General features: G+C 42.8%; 1 long non-coding RNA gene and 1 pseudogene across 2 annotated transcripts in view; one reads left to right on the top strand and one right to left on the bottom strand.

The window, feature by feature from the left end:
- The window catches only part of LOC307183581, a 137,892-nt gene that overhangs the window by 22,050 nt on the left and 97,445 nt on the right, over positions 1 to 18,397 (bottom strand). The gene's annotated exons all lie outside the window — the stretch shown is intronic.
- On the top strand, positions 14,312 to 14,660 carry LOC307184144 (mpv17-like protein; annotated as a pseudogene). The gene has a single exon. The product of its transcript is annotated as a mpv17-like protein (transcript).

Below are 18,397 nucleotides of genomic sequence, written 5' to 3'. Positions count from 1 at the left end.
TGCAGTGGTTAAGAATCCGCCTGCCAACGCAGGGGACACGGGTTCGAGCCCTGGTCTGGGAAGATCCCACATGCCACGGAGCAACTAAGCCCATGCGCCGCAACTACTGAGTCTGCGCTCTAGAGCCTGAGAGCCACAACTACTGAGCCCACATGCCACAACTACTGAGCCTGCGCTCTAGAGCCTGGGCTCCATAACAAGAGAAGCCACCACAATGAGAAGACTGTGCACCACAACGAAGAGTAGCCTCCACTCGACGCAAATAGAGAAAGCATGCGCACAGCAAAGAAGACCCAGCGCAGCCAAAAATAAATAAATAATTAATTTTAAATAAAAAAGAAAGAAAAAAATCAAGAAGGGGATCTGGGATTGATTAATGTTGAATTTGAGCTACTCATATTTCAATCAGGTGATAACATCCTTTCGGCTGTAAGAACTGTGAGCCTGAGGCTCAGAAGAGAGGTGGGGAGACGTGGGGTCATAATGAAAGGAGACATGTCTGCACTGTTGCCTAGTCTTTCACGTAAGAATGGCTACACTCACTGAGTGCTGACTGTATATATTTCAGCCACCTTTCCAAGTCCTTTATGCGTACTGATTAATTTAATGCTTACAGTAACTGTAAGAGATAGGTACAATTGTTATTCCATTTTGCATATGAAGAACCTGGGGCTCAGGGAGTTCTAAGTACTTGGGCAAGGTCCCAAAGCTCTAGGAAAGTGATTGATCAGGTATACAAGCCCAGGTAGTCCGACCTGAGGATTTGCTCCTAACTACACTCTACTTCCTCAGTACTCAGACAGCCTTGTGCAATTGCACACAACACTGTTATAACCATTGGACAATTCACTGCTACTGAGTACCACTGTCTTTTCTGGATGGTATTTAAAAGTAGGAAAGCAATGATGATGGATGTTCACTAAACCTATGGTGGTAATCATTTCATGGTGTATGTAAGGCAAATCATTATGTGGTGCACCTTAAACTTATACAGTGCTGTATGTCAATTATATCTCAATAAAACTGGGGGTGGGAAGCAGAAAAGCAAGAAAACTGAGTTATTTTAAAGATTACTCAAAGAAAATGATACCTTTTGATCTGTGCAAGTGATAAATGTTTGAAAGAGGCTTAAAGAAGTTATTTTGTAGGTATCATTTCTTCTTCTTGAAATAGCTGTTAAAAGCCCTCTTTCTCCCTGCAGGCTTGTGGTGGGAGAGATGGTGCCTTAGTGTGTATCCCGTATACCTGTATTTTCTGCCATGGTCTATTTATATGCTTATTAGACTGTGAGGCCCTGTAAGGCTGGGTACTTCCTGGCACCTTTTTAGAAGCTTAATCTAATGTTTTATTAAATAAAGGAATAAATAAATAACTGACCATTTATACATGTGTTATGACATATCCCAAACCTTGGATATGTGCCAGGGAAACGTTCCGACAGCTGATGGTATCCAAGCTGAGTTTTGAAGGATGAATTGGAGCTAGCTGGGAGGAGCTAGGGGAAAGGGTTTCTGAGCAGAGGGACTAGTTTATGCAAGAGAGAGCAAGGCATATTCAGGGAGCTGTCAGCAGTCAGTGTGGCTGGCAGAGAGGAGGCAAGGAGTGAGGCAGGACGTGAAAATGAAGAGACACACGTGGGCCACGCTGCAAAAGCTCTCCGTACCGTAAGGAAGGAGTTTGGACTCTGTCCTGAGGGCAATGGAGAGCTGTTGAAAACATTTTTTTCCTTATTGCTTTTTTTTTCTTTTCCAGATTTATAAAAATTGAGGAATAACATACATATGGCAAAGTGCACAAACCTAAAGTTAGGGACCAGCCATTCTGGTTTCCCCAGGACAGGACTTTTAGTTTTAAAACCAGGTCAGTTCCAGGTAATCTGAGACAAGTTGGTCATCCCATCTAAAGTGTCAATTTTACAGATGTCTACACCATGGACCCTCCTCCTAGATCAAGCTCTAGGAGGCTTCTTCATGCCTCCTTATCAGTCAATTCTCCTCTCCTAAAGTAACCACTCTTCCAAAATCTCTCATAGAGTAGTTTTGCCTCATTCTGAACTTTGTATCAATGGAATTATATAATATGTATCCTTTTGAGTCTAGCTTTTTCACTCAACTTTATGCCTGTGAGATTCATCCTGGTTATTGCTATAGTTTGTCCCTTTTCATTGTTGTGCAATATTCCATTGTAAGAACATATCTCAATTTGTGTATCCATTCACCTGTTAATAGGCATTTACATTGAGTCCAGATTTTGGTGATTATGAATAAAGCTGCTGTGAATATTCTTGTACACATCTTTGGTCAACATATGCACTCATTTCTGTTGGGTAAATACCCAAGCATAGAGTTGTACGCATAAGTTTGGCTTTAGTAGCAACCGCCAAGCTGTTTCCCAAAGACGTTGTGTCATTCTACATTTTCCAGCAACAATTTTGAAAAGTCTTGTTTCTCCACATTCTCAACCACTCCTGGTATTGTTTATTCAGTGGGTGTGAAGTCATATCTCATGGTTTTAATTTGCATTTCCGTAATGACTAATGATGTTGAGAATCTTTTATTGGCCGTTCATATGCCTTTTGCTAAGTGTCTGATCAAATCCGATCTCTACAAAGCTGGATTGTTTGCTTTTTATTGTTATTAAGGAGTTATTTATATAGTCTGGACATAAATCCTTTGTGAGATATATGTATTGCAGATATTTTCTCCCAGTCTGTGTGACTTGCTTTTTCACTCTTTTTTTTTTGCGGTACGCGGGCCTCTCACTGTTGTGACCTCTCCTGTTGCAGAGCGCAGGCTCAGCGGCCATGGCTCACGGGCCCAGCCGCTCCGCGGCATGTGGGATCCTCCCAGACCGGGGCACGAACCCGCGTCCCCTGCATCGGCAGGCGGACTCTCAACCACTGTGCCACCAGGGAAGCCCTCACTCTTCTTAATAGAGTTTTTTAAAAGCAAAAGTCAGGGTTTTAATTTTGAGATACAATTTATCATTTTTTTCCCAGTGGTGTTTTTTGTGCTTTATTTAAGAAATTATTGCTTGCATCCTTTACAATAGCCAAGATATGGAAACAACCTAAGTGTCCATTGACGAATGAAGAAAATTCATATATCTATGAATTTTATTGAGCCATAAAAAAATGAAATCTTGCCATTTGCAACAAACTTGCCATTTGGGTGGACCTGGAGGGCATTATGCTAAATGAAATGTCAGAGAAAGATAAATACTGTATGACCTCATTTTTATGTGGAGTCAGAAACAAAAACAAAAAACCTAGCTCACAGATATAGAGAACAGATTGGTGGTTGCCAGAGACAGGGGATGGAAGGTGGGCAAAGTGAGTGATGAAGTCAAAAGGTACAAACCTTCAGTTATAAAATAAATAAGTCTTAGGGATATAGTGTACAGCATGATGACTATAGTTAGTAATACCGTATTGCATATTTGGAAGTTGCTAAGAGAATAAATCTTAAAAGTTCTCGTCACAAGAAAAAATTCTGTAACTATGTACGGTGACAGATTTAACTAGACTTACTGTGGTGATTATTTCACAATATATCAAATATCGAATTACGTTGTACATCTGAAACAAATATAATGTTGTAGGTCAATTATACTTCAATTTTAAAAATTAATGCTTAACGCATGGAGGTGAAGATATTTATTTTCATCTAGAAGTTTTATGTTTTCTCTTTTGCATGAAGATCTATGATCTATCTGAGACAAATTTTTGTTATGATATACAATAGGGGTTGAGAATCATTTTTTCCTCATATAAATATCATTTTTTTCCCACACAACTTGTTGGAATTCCCCATTGAATTATCTTGGAGCTTTTGTCAAAAATCAATTGACTATATAAGTGTGGGTCTCTTTATGGACTGTAATATGATCCATTGATCTATTAATCTATCTGTATGCCAATACCACACTGAATTGATGGCTGTAATTTTATAGTGAGTCTCAAAATCAGGTAATGTAAGTCTCCCAGATTTGTTCCTTTTGTTTTCAAAATTGTTAACTGTTCTATATTCTGTTCACATCTATGTAAATTTTTAAATTTTGGCAATTTCTATTTTTTTTAAAAGTTGCTGGTATTTTGATTGGGATTGCATTTCATCTGTGGATCAATTTGGGGAAAACTGACATCTTAACAACACTGAGTCTTTCAACCCATTAACTTGGCATATTCATCCAACCGTTTACTGAGGACTTAACATTTCTCTCAATAATGTTTTGTAGATTTTGGCATAGAGGTCTTGTGTAAGATTTACTCCTAGATGTTTTATTTTTTTATGCTACTATAAAATGACATTAAAATTTTTTTTAATTTTTAATTGTTTTTTTGCTAGTATGTACAAGTGATTGCTGTATGGTGACCTTGCATAGAGTGATATTGTTAAATTATTTATTAATTTTAATAGTTTTGCGATAGAGTCTTTTGAATTATTTATTTTTACACAATTATGTACTCTGTAAATAATGCTAGTTTTATTTCTTCCTTTCCAATCTTTGTACCTCCTTTATGCTAAGCTCACTGTACTAGCCTGGGCCTCCAGTATAATATTGAATGGTAATGGTGAAAGTGGACATTTTTGTCTTTTTGCTGAACTCAGGGAGGAGCGTGTAATATTTTGCTATCAAGTATAATGTATGCTGTAGAACATTTCCTTTTATATGCAGTTTGCTGAGATTTGTTTTTTAAATCAAGAACGGATGTTGAATTTTGTCACATTTTTTTCTACATCTATTGAGAGGATTTATAAGATTTTTCTCCCCTATTCTATTCGTATAGTGAAACACTGATTGATTTTTGAATGTTAAATCAAACTTACATTCCTGGCATATAGGCTTTATGTATTATCTTTTTTTGTATATTGATGGATTTAATTTATTAAATTTTCTTTAGGTTTTTTTCCCTCTATGCTTATAAGTAAGATTGGTCTGTGATTTTCATTTCTTGAAATGTCATTCTCAGATGTTGGTATCACCTGATGAAAGTAATGCTGGTTTTATAAAATGAGTTGGGAATTATTCATTGTTTTTCTTCTTTTTCCTGGAAGAGTTTGTGTAAGATTAGTATTATTTCTTCCAAAAATATCTGGAAGAATTAGAATATCTGGAAGCTATTAAAATATCTGGAAGCTATTAGAGCCTGGAGTTTTCCATATAGGAATGTTTTAAATTAGAAATCCAAATTATTTCATAGATACGGGAAGATTCTACTTATCTTTGTTTTAATTTTAGGGAATTGTGCTTTTCAAGAACTTGTTCATTTCATCCAAATTGTTAAATTTATTGGCATAAAGATGTATACTTAAAACCAAATATATCAGTACTTACTAGTAATTATAAATAAATACTGAATGAAAGACAAAGACTTTCAACATTTATGAAAAACTTTAAAAACCAATTAAATGCTGTTTCTAAAAGACAAACTTTACATATAAGGATTGAAAGGGAAAAAAAGCTCTATTTTCTTTACGTACTAAACACTTCTGGCCACACAATGTATGGGTTTTACCCCACACCGACCAATTCTCCAACAGCAGCTTCATGTCCTAAAATTCAATTCAATTCTGACTCTATGTACCTAGAGTTAGCATCAGATGCCCCAGATTAAGGACTCAGTTCCATGGGACTGCACCCACTTCAGATGCCAATCACAAGTAGTCCCCAGGTTACCCACACTTCCGTCCAAATTGGCTACAAATTGGGGGTTCCCACGACACCCTCCCAGGTTCAATAATTTGCTATAACGGCTCATAGAATTCAGGGAAATACTTATATGTACCAGTGTATTATATAGTATAAAGGATATGATAAAGGATACAGTTGAACAGTCAGACCAACAGGTACATAGAGTGAGTGCAGGAGCTTCTGTCCCCATGCAGTTGGGATGTGCCACCCTCCCAGCACATGGATGTATTCATCAACCCCAGAAACTCTCCAAACCCCATACTTCAGGGATTTTTATTGAGGCTTCACCACATAGGCATTATTAACTCAATCTCCAGCCTCTCTCCCCTCCCATGAGGATGGGTGTTGGGGCTGAAAGTTCCAAGGTTCTAAGCATGGTTTGGTCTTTCTGGTGACCAGTCCCCATCTAGGAGTCCAACAAGAGTCATATTATTAAAACAAAACATTCCTATTACCCAGGAAATTCCAAGGGATTTAGGAGGTCTGTGTTAGGGTCTGGAGTAAAAGATCAAATATTAGAATAAGAGGTGCTCCTAGCACTCCTATGACTCAGAAGATTACAAGGGTTTTAGGAGCAATGTGTCAGAAACCAGGGGCAGAGATATATGCATATACATATATATATTCATACACATATACAGCTATATATACCCATATACATATTCATACACATATACATGTACATATGCTCATATACATATTCTTACACATATACAGGTACATATACACATTATGTATTCATACACATACACATATACAGGTACACATATACATATTCATACACATATACAGGTACATATACACATTACGTATTCATACACATATACATGTACATATACACATATACATACTCATATACACATACAGGTATATATACACATATACCTATACATACACATATTCATACACATATACACTTATATATATATTTATTATTTCACAAGGATATAGAAAGGTTGAAAGAAAAAAGGTGGAAAAAGATACACTATATAAACCAAAGACTAGTATGGGTATCTTAATTTCAACCAAAAAAAGACCAGTCAAAAAGTATTACTACATATAGAGTGCTGAAAAGATTAATAAAATTAATCTGTCTACTTAGACTAATGCAGTAAAAGAGGAAACATAAATTTTCATTATGACAAAAGGGTCAATTGAACAGAAAAATTCTAAATTGTATGAACTTAGTAACAGCTTTAAGATATGTAAAGCAAAATTTGACAGACTAAAAGGAGAAATAAACAAATACAAAATCATAACTGAAAATTTTAACATAACTCAGTAACTGATAGAGCAAGTAGACAAAAAAACCATTAAGGAAATAGAAGCTTGAAATATGGTTAGACAACTTTACCTAATTGAAAACTGCAACAAACAACTTCAGAACACATTCTTTTCAAGTACATATGAAACATTTACTAAATACTACCACATATTGGGCATTAAAGTAGAAAGATGATATTATAGATCTAATAGACATTAAAAGAAGATGAGTGTGTTATGAACAATTTTATGCCAATAAATATGACAATTTAGAAGACTTTTTTAAAAACGGAGTAATATGGCCAGACTTTCATTTCAGAAAGATTGCTCTGGCTGCAGTGTGGAAAATGGGCTAGATTGGCAGCAAGACCAGAGGCAGTGAGGACGTTAGAAGCCTATTGCAATAATCTAGGCAGCGACAATAATGACCTAGATAAGGAAGCAGTGGTAGGGAGACTGAGAAGGGATCCAATGAAAGAGCAAGTAAGATAGGAAAGCCGAGGGTCAGTGATTATGTGACACTGCAAAACAATGATTCAAAAAATATTTACTGAGTGCCTACTAGATGCCAGGCACTGTTTACAATAGTCAGCCAGACAGATATGGTCCCTTAGTGATGTAGCTTACCTATGACTGGTATCAGAGCTGGAAGTTGTACCTACGTGTCTTAACTCCAGATCCAAGCCTAGTACGCTTTCCACCAGATACAAGAGCCCAGACCTCCCCTCTGTCATATGATTCACTTTGTCTGTTACATCTGAGGCCAGTATGACTATCCTTGCGTCTGCCTTCTTGAGCCATCACAATGGCCAGGTTCTTCCAGGCAGCCTATTGATTTAAAAACTTTATAAGAATAGACTGAACCCTCATAAATTTTCTTGGTTTGGCTCAAAGTTACATTCTCTAGGAGATGGCTATTCCAAAAATCAATATGCTTTCCTTTTAAAATGGAGCCCGGCTCTTTGTCATAGTGGCATTTGCAATCTCCTGGGCGTTAGCACCTACTTCCTGGGATAGGGCCAGCCTAGGTTTGGTGAAAATAGCTTCCTCCAGCCACTTCAATCACCTTTGTCAAAAGCAAAGGATGTGGGGAGCCTGACACCCTGAATTCATCTGGTTTGATTTTAGCTCCTCTTCTAACTATAGAACTGTAGAACACTGGAGCTGGAAGAAATTGCAGAAAACATTTAATCCAACCCACACATTTTAGAGAGCAAGAAATCAAGGCTCACAGAAGTAGAATGACTTGAAAAGTCCCACAGCCACTTTTATATGAACCCAGGACTAGAATCCTTGTCTTTCCAGTGCTTTTTCCTCTAACACCACACATCTGTGCCATAGCATTGAGTCAGGGATCTATTCTTACTTGCTTTATATTTTGGAAAAATAAAACTTCAGTTTTTGCTCCAAAGGACCATTTCTAATTCAAATCCCCTTCTGTATTCACGTCCTGTGTTGGCTCTTCCCCATTGTGTCTGGCTGAAGGGAGGCTAGAACCTGTGCCAGGCAAAGGAGAAGCAGGTACTAGTTTAGGTGATTTCAAGGACCCAGGGAAAAGCCTTCTTCTTCTCACCTGCTTTAGGTATCTAAAATTTCTAAAAGATAAAACTTTTCATTATACAAGGAGAGCTAAGGCCCATGGTGCAAATATCCCAGGAAGGAAAACGCAATGGCTTCAGCTGACACTGAATCACAAATAACTGACATTGGATCCCTTCCTGAAGCACTTTATAGTCAGACTGAAATACGGTGCAAAAGGGCACTAGGATCCTTCAAAAGGATGGAGAGAAGTTCACTGTACTAGAAGAAAGGAATGGAAGGGGTGTGTATGCGTGTGTGTGTGTGTGTGTGTGTGTGTGTACGTGCATGCAGGTATTATAGGGGTGGAACTAGGAGCTTTCAAAGAAATCCGTCTACAATGACAACCTATATATCACACCTTGGCCCTGTCTTGACCCTGTCTGCCAGTCTGAGGTGCCTGCATCCTCATCCTGGACCTGCACGTCTAAACACTTCCATCCCAGGAGCAGCAAGGAACGTGGGGAGCAGAATGGCTTCAAGCCAGTGAGCACCTAGGCGGCTGTGCACCACAGATGAATCCCCAGACTAACAGCAACTAAGCCTTGTGATTCATTCGTTGTTATAGGAGTTGTCGTGAAAATTCTCTGTGCAAGAATTTTTAGGATGAGACAGTACATACTAGCACTCTGTATGATGCTGTAATGGTGGATATACGTCATCATACATTTATCCAAACCCACAAATGGGCACCACCAAGAGTGAGGCGTAATATAAATTATGGACTCTGGGTGACTACGATGTGTCAGGGTAGGTTCCTCACTTGCTACAAATGGACCACTCTGGTGGAGGATGTTGTTAATGGAGGAGGCTGTACGTGTGGGGGAAATCTCCGTACCTTCCACTCAACTTTGCTGTAAACCTAAAACAGTTCTGAAAGATAAAGTCTATTAAAAAAGAATTTTCAGTTCACGGTTGCCTGGTGGGTTGGCTGGGAATTCCTGCAGGTGGTACAAAGCAGAGGTAGCAGGTGGAGTGAATGAGGCTCAGATGGGAACCATGGGCTCTACCATCTCTGCCTCTCACTGTGTGGCCTTGACCTCTGTTTCCTCGATTGTAAAATGAGGAAGATGGGCTTGGGGATCCACAGCTGCATTCTGATTTTATGGTCTTCATTAAAGATACTTTTCCAGGTTCTATCTTCTTGAAAGAACTGTGCCTTGAAATAAAGGGATAACTAGGCACACAGAAAAGACCCCGCTTTCTCAATGGAGGCCCTCAGGGCTCCATCTGGTTTTGTTGGCCAGGTCCAGAAGTATTGCCATTGATCCAGCTAAGGTTTTGTCTTCATCCAAGGGGGCCTCTGTGCTCTGGGTTCTACTCAGAGTAGGTGCTGGGGCTGCTCATGGGGGGCACAGAATCTCTTCTGCACGTCCCACAGCAAGCTGGCCTCTCACCCAGGAGGATCACGGTCTTCCTGGGAGGAGCTTCAGCCACGAGCCCAAGCCCAGGAACCTGACAGCGGGGTCGGTTTGCTGACATTCAGGCCAGAAGGTCATTCCTCCTCGGGCCTGTTTGGTTCTTCTTCCTCCCTTCCCTTCCCAGGATGCCACCGTTGGGCCAGCAGGAGCTTCAGAGATGTGCTAATCTTTCTCTTGAAGTCCCTGGCAGACACTGAGCCTACCCAAAGCAGAATGTTATTTTTAACATCAGCCGGCAGTTCCCGAGTCTCTCACCCTGGGACTCATGCTTGCACTCCAGCCCCTCGTCAAGGCCTCGGTCTCGACTCCCTTTAAATTCAGATAAGCGTTTGCGGGGCTCACCTACCACGCCTGTTTGGTAGCAGCAGGAATTAAAGAACTCTGGCAGCTTCTAAGCCTTTAATCAGTGAAAGCATTTGATGGAATCAAGCAAGTTTTCAAGGTTTCGCTCCTGTTCATCTAGCAAAACACCAAACCCCAGCCCTCGATTCAGGACTGCAGGCAGGCCTGGCTGTCTGTACCCTGACTTGCTGCCTGTTGCCTCGCTGCAGGGACAAGCCCATCCAGTTAGCGCTCCTTGTAATTGGAGGAGTAACTTATTTCCCTTGGTCTCTTTCCATTCCACCCACCGCCCACACCCTTCTTTTCCTTCGAAGTGTTTTCATACCTTCTTCTCCTCTTCGGAGTTCAGCAACCTTCCCCCGACTCTTTCTGCACTGCCCAAAGCACACACCTGTGGGCTGGTCCTGGGATATATGAGATGAGTGATAGAGATTCAAGGAGTTCCGGTCAGACCAGCGTATTACAAGCCCCCACCCTCCCCCCAACACACAGTGCTTCCATCCTTCTGGGTTAACCCTGGAAATGGCCTTGGCAGGGTGGGTACTAGGCCAGTGACTGAGTCTTTAGATGAAGGGCTGCCCAGGTTCTTTGCTCTCCCCTCTGAGAGAATTTCCCACAGAAGCAGGGAACCAGGTTGAGGATAGGCTACACAATTTTTCCTGGGTCTTTTCTGGAAATCTGTTGGTGGCTGGTTGTTGGAAAGGATCTAATTACATGGAAAAAAGCAGCTGCATCCAGAGTTGGGGGCAGTGGTTTCATGTACATAAAAATGAGAAGAGCAATTCCACGGCAAGGAAGCATTGCCCTTCCAGGGAGCTGGCTATGCCCCAGAGTTCTTCCAGTGCCTGCTGTGTGCTGGGCAGCAAGATGGGGCCTGGGCCTTGCTGAGAGTGCTAGGCCCTTGGTGGTCCAGCCCTGGGCATTCAATGACTCAGTGGAGAAGGGGCCCAGGGTTTCCATTTGATCACTTTCTTCCCTAGTCTTTTCTGCGTCATGGGAAAGACAAAGCCTATGGCAAAAAGTTCAGGAGATGAAAATCCATTCAGAAAGGAGCCCATAGGGTGTGTGAGAGAGTGTGTGTGTGTGTGTGTGTGTGTGTGTGTGTGTGTGTGTTGTGTATGTGTGCCTGTTGGGGAATACTTGTAACATAGATGGCTTTCATTTCAGGACAATGGAATATAGCAAAAATGCTCTCTTTACGCTCATACACGGACACACCCATGAATGCTCACTCTATATACATTCCCTGCAAAGGAAATGTTCTTCTTTCTGCTGTGTGTCCATCCAGTGGGGTCTTCCAGCACACTAATTCAATTTCTTAATTGTTTTAAGATCCAGGAAAAGGCTCAGATATACCCTCGGGAGCACGAGAGGATGCAGAGGAGCTGGCAGCAGCTTCCTCCCCTCCATGTCTGCTCCCTCAAAGGCCTCCAAGGAGTCATGAAAGAGAAGAGCATGAGGCAGTCTGAGGAGCCGAGAGCTGGATGCAGAGTTCATCCTGGGGTTAGGGTCGCCAAGCTAAGTAGCTGAAGCTCTGCCTGGAAGGAGAGGCTGAGTCAAAAGCTGAGGGTCAAGGTGAGAGGGTGGTGGGGAGAGGGACAGCTGTGGCTGGTTTACTTCTCAGGAGAAAGTCCTGCAGGCGGGGCATATCTTCAGAAATGGTCCTCTGCATAACCGTCATCCACTCTCCGCTTCTACATGGCATTCTGAATCTCCCCTCCCGCCTCTGCCACACTGCAGCAAAATGGCTGTCAGGAAATCAATCATTTCCAACCTAGTGCAAATTTAAGCCAATGTATTCTCTCTCCCAGGGTCATTTGCATTGTAAGCCTTAGCCCTGATTGCTAAATAAAAGCCTTTTCTCCTTATAAAGGACGGTCACACATCAACCCACTGATAGGAGAGAAATTTTAGGGGCAGGAGACCTTATGGACTTTGGAACTTTAGTTCCTTCCAGCTCCAGTCCTGCTCTGGAGAACAGGAGGCTGCTTCCAAGGTCTGACCTTCCAAGTTGGAAACCTCTCCTCCACTTGCCTTCAGTAGTATCTGAAATTCTCACTATTTGTCTCTTAAGGTTAAAGCATTTCCCTGCAAAGCCAAGTTTCCTCAACCGTTGTCTAGGATGGGGGCAATACAGTGACTGCACAAGGGACAATCATATTCATTTCCACATCATGGTGACATCTCAGACCTGGACATAACACAGAACAGTTCATTTTGATGTCCAGAAGAGGAAAGAAGCACGATGTGGTAGAAAGAGGTCTAAATTTAAAGTCAGGAGACCTGAGTCCATTAATAGCTACGTGGTCTTAAACAGCTTATGTTTTATATCCTCATCTGAAAAATGAAATGCAAACCGTTTTTCATGGAATGGTTGTGAGGGTCAAAAGAGGGAGTTCATGTGAAAGAACTTTTAAAGTTGTAAGTCCTATAAAAATGTAAGTTTTTGTGATATTTGAATTAGTGAGACATAACTCCGTCCTTTTGCTGATGGGTCCCTCCAAGGCGCTGGGCCTGCAATTCAGGTTCCTGCCACTAGAGGGACAGTGTTGTCTATTATTAGCCTGCAGAAACCAAGCATTGTACTTAGGCACTTCATTCCTATGCACCACAGCAGTTACCTGGAGGTCTCTGTGCATGCTGGGACCCCGGGCTTGGATAACAGCCCCTTGACAATAAATGTGAACTTTATTTGCTTTACATCAGGAACTGATGAACCTGGAACTAAGTCTGTACTTCTTTTTAGATGCTTCTACTCCCTGAAAGTAGTAAAGGAGCCCAAGACTAACTGTCTTTAATAAATCAAGTCATGGACACTGCCTGATATTATTTTGATAAACTGAGTTGCCTCACAGCCTGAAAATGAGGGTACTGGTTCTATCTTTCTCTTGGTTTCACAAAGCCAGACTTTTCCATCTTAGGTGAGCATGTAATAAGTGAGACTTTCTTTAAGCTTTATTGAGGGGATCCCAAATGGTCCAGTCTGTGGTGGCTAGTCCCAAAATGCACCATCACAGGTCACTTCATCCTCTACTAGGCAACATTTGCATCTCATTTAGACAATTGTTAATGTGGTACAGGCTGTAAGCCCTGAAACCCATCTCTCAGGGAATTTGGCTTTAACCGTAGAACATGAGGAACAGCTTTCCAGCCAATCAGTTGGATGCAGGGCTCATAAAACTTGAGGGTGGCCAGAATTACAAGGTCAGAGACCAACACAGAGATACATGCAGGAGACATTCCAGCTTCTCCTTCTTCCAGCTGTGCACTAGCCAGCAGACTAGACAACTCAGTGATTTTTTCACCCCATTCTCCGTGTTCCTTCTTTACTTTGTCTCTATGCTACACTGTCTCCAGAGAGTTGGGGGTGAGGCTGTCAGTTTTCCCATAGTATCATTCCTGCCTGAGTGCTGGAGACTGAAGCACTGGGCTCCTGAACCCTGAGCAAAAGCTTAACTCATGTTAGAGCGGCAACCAATGTTAATTTTCTAAAAGATGTCCCATGGGTCAGGAGCTACATGGAAACCTGGGATCTGTAGGGCTGAGCCACTAAGCTAGGAACACTCCACCTTGCTCCTACATTTCTAATTCATGTCAGTAGAGCAGAGGTAGGACCCTTTTCAGAGAGGAGGAGTAGTAGTAGTGCTTTGCCCCCAGTACTTTTTGGAACAGAGAAGACCCAATACCTGTCTGTATTTGGCTCCAGGCTGTGTGTCACTTCTTAATGGAACTCCTCAAGTCTCTCTCTATAAGCTTCCAGGGGGGGAAGCGTCATCATGTCAATAGCTTGAAATTGGCCATGATCAGGTATTTATACCACAGAAATTGGCAAGCACGACAAACCAGTGTCCTTTTTTGTCCCAGATGGCTGGTTATTAAACATTTTCCAGCACACTCCTGCACAAGGCCATCAGGCAAGGTGCAGCAGATAACACTAGCTGTTTGTCCATACTTATTCTTAAATAAGCTCTGCCCTTAAAACACAACCACTGCGGCGCCCAGTGGTTGGAGGCATGGCGGGCTGGTGGCGGGCGCTCCTGTGCACCGCCCGGTGCTACCCTTGGCCCACGAACTTGCTGCTCTACGCCGCGCTCTTCTCAGCTGGCGACGCACTGCAGCAGTGGCCGCGGGGAGGCCCTGCCGACCGGCGGCACACACAGCGCATGGCCACCGTGGCCGTGGCCTTCCACGCGAACTTCAACTACGTGCGGCTGCGCCTGATGGAGCATGCGCACCGTCCTGGCCAAGGTGCTGTGCGACCAGGCGCTCAGCGGGCCGGTGTACGTCTCTGCCTTCTACTTCGGTATGAGTATTCTCCAGCAAAAGGCTGACATATTTTGGGACCTGAGACAGAAATTCTAGAATACATATAAGAGTGGTCTGATGTACTGGCCTTTTGTACAGGCAGCTGTTCTGTCTTAAGCTGGGCACAGTCCAAACCTTTACCTACTTTGGCCCAAGGCCCATAAAACTGTATTTTCTTGGAGATGGTTATGACTTGTAGGCATTGATGCCCCTGGCCCAACTTGCACATACGCTCTGAAAACCATCTCGTCACACCTCTCCCCAGCTTCCCTGGTGGCAGGGTGGTTAAGAATCCACCTGCTAATGCAGGGGACACGGGTTCGAGCCCTGGTCCGGAAAGATCCCACATGCCGTGGAGCAGCTAAGCCCATGTGCCACAACTACTGAGCCTGTGCTATAGAGCCCGCAAGTCACAACTACTGAAGCCCGTGCACCTAGAGCCCGTGCTCTGCAACAAGAGAAGCCACTGCAATGAGAAGCCCGCGCACTGCAATGAAGAGTATCCCCCACTCGCCGCAACTAGAGAAAGCCCGCACACAGCAACCAAGATTCAACACAGCCAAAAATAAAATAAATTAAATAAATAAATTAAAAAAAGAATTGGGTGGAGGGAATTCCCTGCAGTCCAGTGGTTAGAACTCCATGCTTCCACTGCAGGGGCCCGGGGTTTGACCCCTGGTCAGGGAACAAAGATCCCGCAAGCCACGAGGCGTGGCCAAAACAAAAAAGGGGGAATTGGGTGGAATTGTGACAGTTGGGCCTTCTCCAAACCACTAAATTACCCTTTGTGATGGTTAATTTTATGTGTCCACTTGACTGGGCCACGGGGTGCCCAGATATTTGGTCAAACATTATTCTGGGTGTTTCTCTGAAGGTGTTTTTGCATGAGAGTAACATTTATATTGGTAGACTAAGTCAAGCAGATTGCCTTCCCTAATGTGGGTGGGCCTTGTCCAATCAGCTGAAGGCCTGAATAGAACAAAAAGGCTGGCCTCATCCCAAGTAATGGAATTCTTACTGCCTGACTGCCTTCAAACGGGGACATTGGCTTTTCTTCTACTGTTGGTCTCGAAACATTGGCTCTTCCTATGTCTTGAGCCTGTCGGCCTTCAGGTGGGAGCTACACCATTGGCTCACCTGGTTCTCAGGCCTTCAGACTCAGACTGGAACTAAACCATTGCCCCTCCTGGGTCTCCAGCTTGCTGACTCACCCTGCAGATTTGGGACCTGTCTCCATAATCATGTGAGTCAATTCCTTATAATAAATGTCCCTCTCTCTCTATATATACACAGCCCTTTGGTTCTGTTTTTTGGGAGAACCCTGAATATTTCCCCCTGTTTATGTAGGTTAATATTTCATAGTTTGTGGTTCATGCAGTGTGGTTGTCTGGGTGATGACCACCAGCTCACAGCTGTTACAGATTTACTCTGGACGTTAATTTCTGGGACCCCCTGAAATCATAAGATGTAGGTAGTCATCCACTCCTACGCCACAGCCTCCGTATAGAACCTGAAAATGGAAATTCAGCCAGGTAGCCAGATAATGGCCCAACAACAGAACTGACTACATTTTCACTCTAGGTTGACAGTGGATGGAATATGTATGTTGTGAATTCTCTGAATGTTGGGGACCGAGAATTGATTCCGGTAAGACTGCAAGCCATTTTGGAGCTGACGCTATCACAGTGTTTGATGATGCTTCCTAGTGAAGGACTCGGTCAACGTGATTGATACTCTACCTCAATACTGAGGTCCGATAGTTGGGCAGACACCTGCCATGTCTGAATATTGCCTTTCTGCTGTTCATGATGAAGAACTATTTGTTCATTTTCTAACACTCATATCAGTGTCCTATCCCTCTGAGCCATGGAGCCAGAATACTCTTTTCATATTTTGGGCGGAAAGGGTTGTAAAAGCAAGACCAGTTGCTTCATTTCTAAGTTTAAATTTTATGTGTAAAATATGTATATTAAATTTTTAGGGTAATGTGATTTAATGTAAATGAAAAATAAATGAATTTTAGTTAAGTAAAAAAAAAAAGGAAAAAACGCAACCACTGTTTTGTTTATGGTGGCAACTTGCTCAGCCAAAAACCCACACATCACAGCCTCCCTGGAGGCTAGAGTCATAAGACCCAGTTCTGGCCAATGAGAAGGAACTAGAAACCTGCTGGGAAAGGTCTTGCTTCTTTACGTGGGCACCTCTCTTTCCTCCTTAATTTTTGCTGCTCCTTCATCCTACCTGGAATGATGACTGGAGGGGGTCTCTCTTATACCGTGGAGGGACACTTTCCAAAAATGGCCAAGCAGAGAGCCAAACGGAGCTAGGACGTGAATGACACCACGGAGCTGGCAGCCCCCTGAACTGCCCACTTCCAGACTTCTTAGGTGAAAAGTATCCCTATTTGGTCAAACTCCTCAGTTGGTTCTCTTTACATGCAGCCCAGTGCAATCTCTCACTAAGAACGAAGACGTTCCTTAAGAAGTGATGTTTGCGCTGATTCCACGGGAAGAGGCAGGAACTAAATGTCAGTTAAATGGAGCATTTACTTTGTGCCAAGTAAGCAGGTTCGCTGGGTTGTATAGCGTTTGGATTTGCAACCTCTGAGCTCCTGATCTCTCCCTGCTACTAATGCCCGGAATTTGCCAGATGAAAAGGAAAACCATGATGAGGTTGCTAAGGTGATCGAAGCTTTGTTTTGTCCCTAGGGGTATCATTTCGTGGATTAATTGGCAGTGGTGGGCTCCCATACAGCAGGCTGAAGATGAATTCAGGCTGTAACCAGCCAACCTGGCATGGCAAACAGTAACCTCTCTTCCTCCCTCTCCTACCCTGGTCCACCAACAGCCTTCCAATCTTATTCCCAAATTCTCAGCCTCCAGGCAAACTAGCCCACCCTCTTCTGCCTGACACAAGCTGCTTTCCCAGGGAGGGGTCTTTTGAATTCAAGTACAGAAAATCCTCATATTAAAAAAAAACCCAAGGCCTTCAACCGGTTGCTACGGTTTCCTGCTTACCGACGTTTCCTAGGAAAGCGACTCGTCTCTATAGAGACAACCAGCGTCACTGGTCGCTGTACAGCAGCTCGGAGACAGGCTGCCTTTTACAAAAAACATTCCTATTAGAGCCACTCTCACTGAAGTGTGTGCCTGGGGGCAGGGGAGGGAGTGGACCCTGGAGTCAATGGTGGCCTTAAATACATCTCAACCTTTCTCTCTCTCCTTTGTATTGCGAACAGACAGATCAGGCATTTCCAGTAATAAAGAGCATTTCTCTCCATATTTCTACTTTTCTTCTGACCCATGGAAAGATTAGGTTCCTACCACACCCATTTATGTGAGTACGTACACACACACACACACACACACACACACACACACACACACACACACAGTTCCAACTGGATAAATGACAGCTTAACGGGGGTGCATTTGATGGAACGCTCAGGGATCCCATCTTGTTTATGAGGACTCAAGGCTGTCTCAGTCCCAAGTGCCCAAGAGCCCTTGAGTCAACCCAAGACAAGGGAGTTTGGGATGTGGGGGACCCTCTTCCATATCTTAGAGAGGAATGCAAAGTCATCTAGGCAAAGCTGTCACACACCTGCACAAAGATGCCTTATAAATAGAGTGATCATATAGTTTGTCGTCCATATCAGGACATCTGTGAGAAGAAATCTTAATAATTATATTAAATATGGGACAACAACCATACACTGTGAGTGTCTGAGCAAACTAGGACTTTGATCAGTTCACTTAATACTTGGAAATATGTGCTTCACAAACAATACACAG

This window comes from Stenella coeruleoalba, assembly GCF_951394435.1.
Source record: "Stenella coeruleoalba genome assembly, chromosome: 3".
Taxonomy (NCBI): domain Eukaryota; kingdom Metazoa; phylum Chordata; class Mammalia; order Artiodactyla; family Delphinidae; genus Stenella; species Stenella coeruleoalba.
This window is presented reverse-complemented; position numbering and strand designations above follow the sequence as displayed.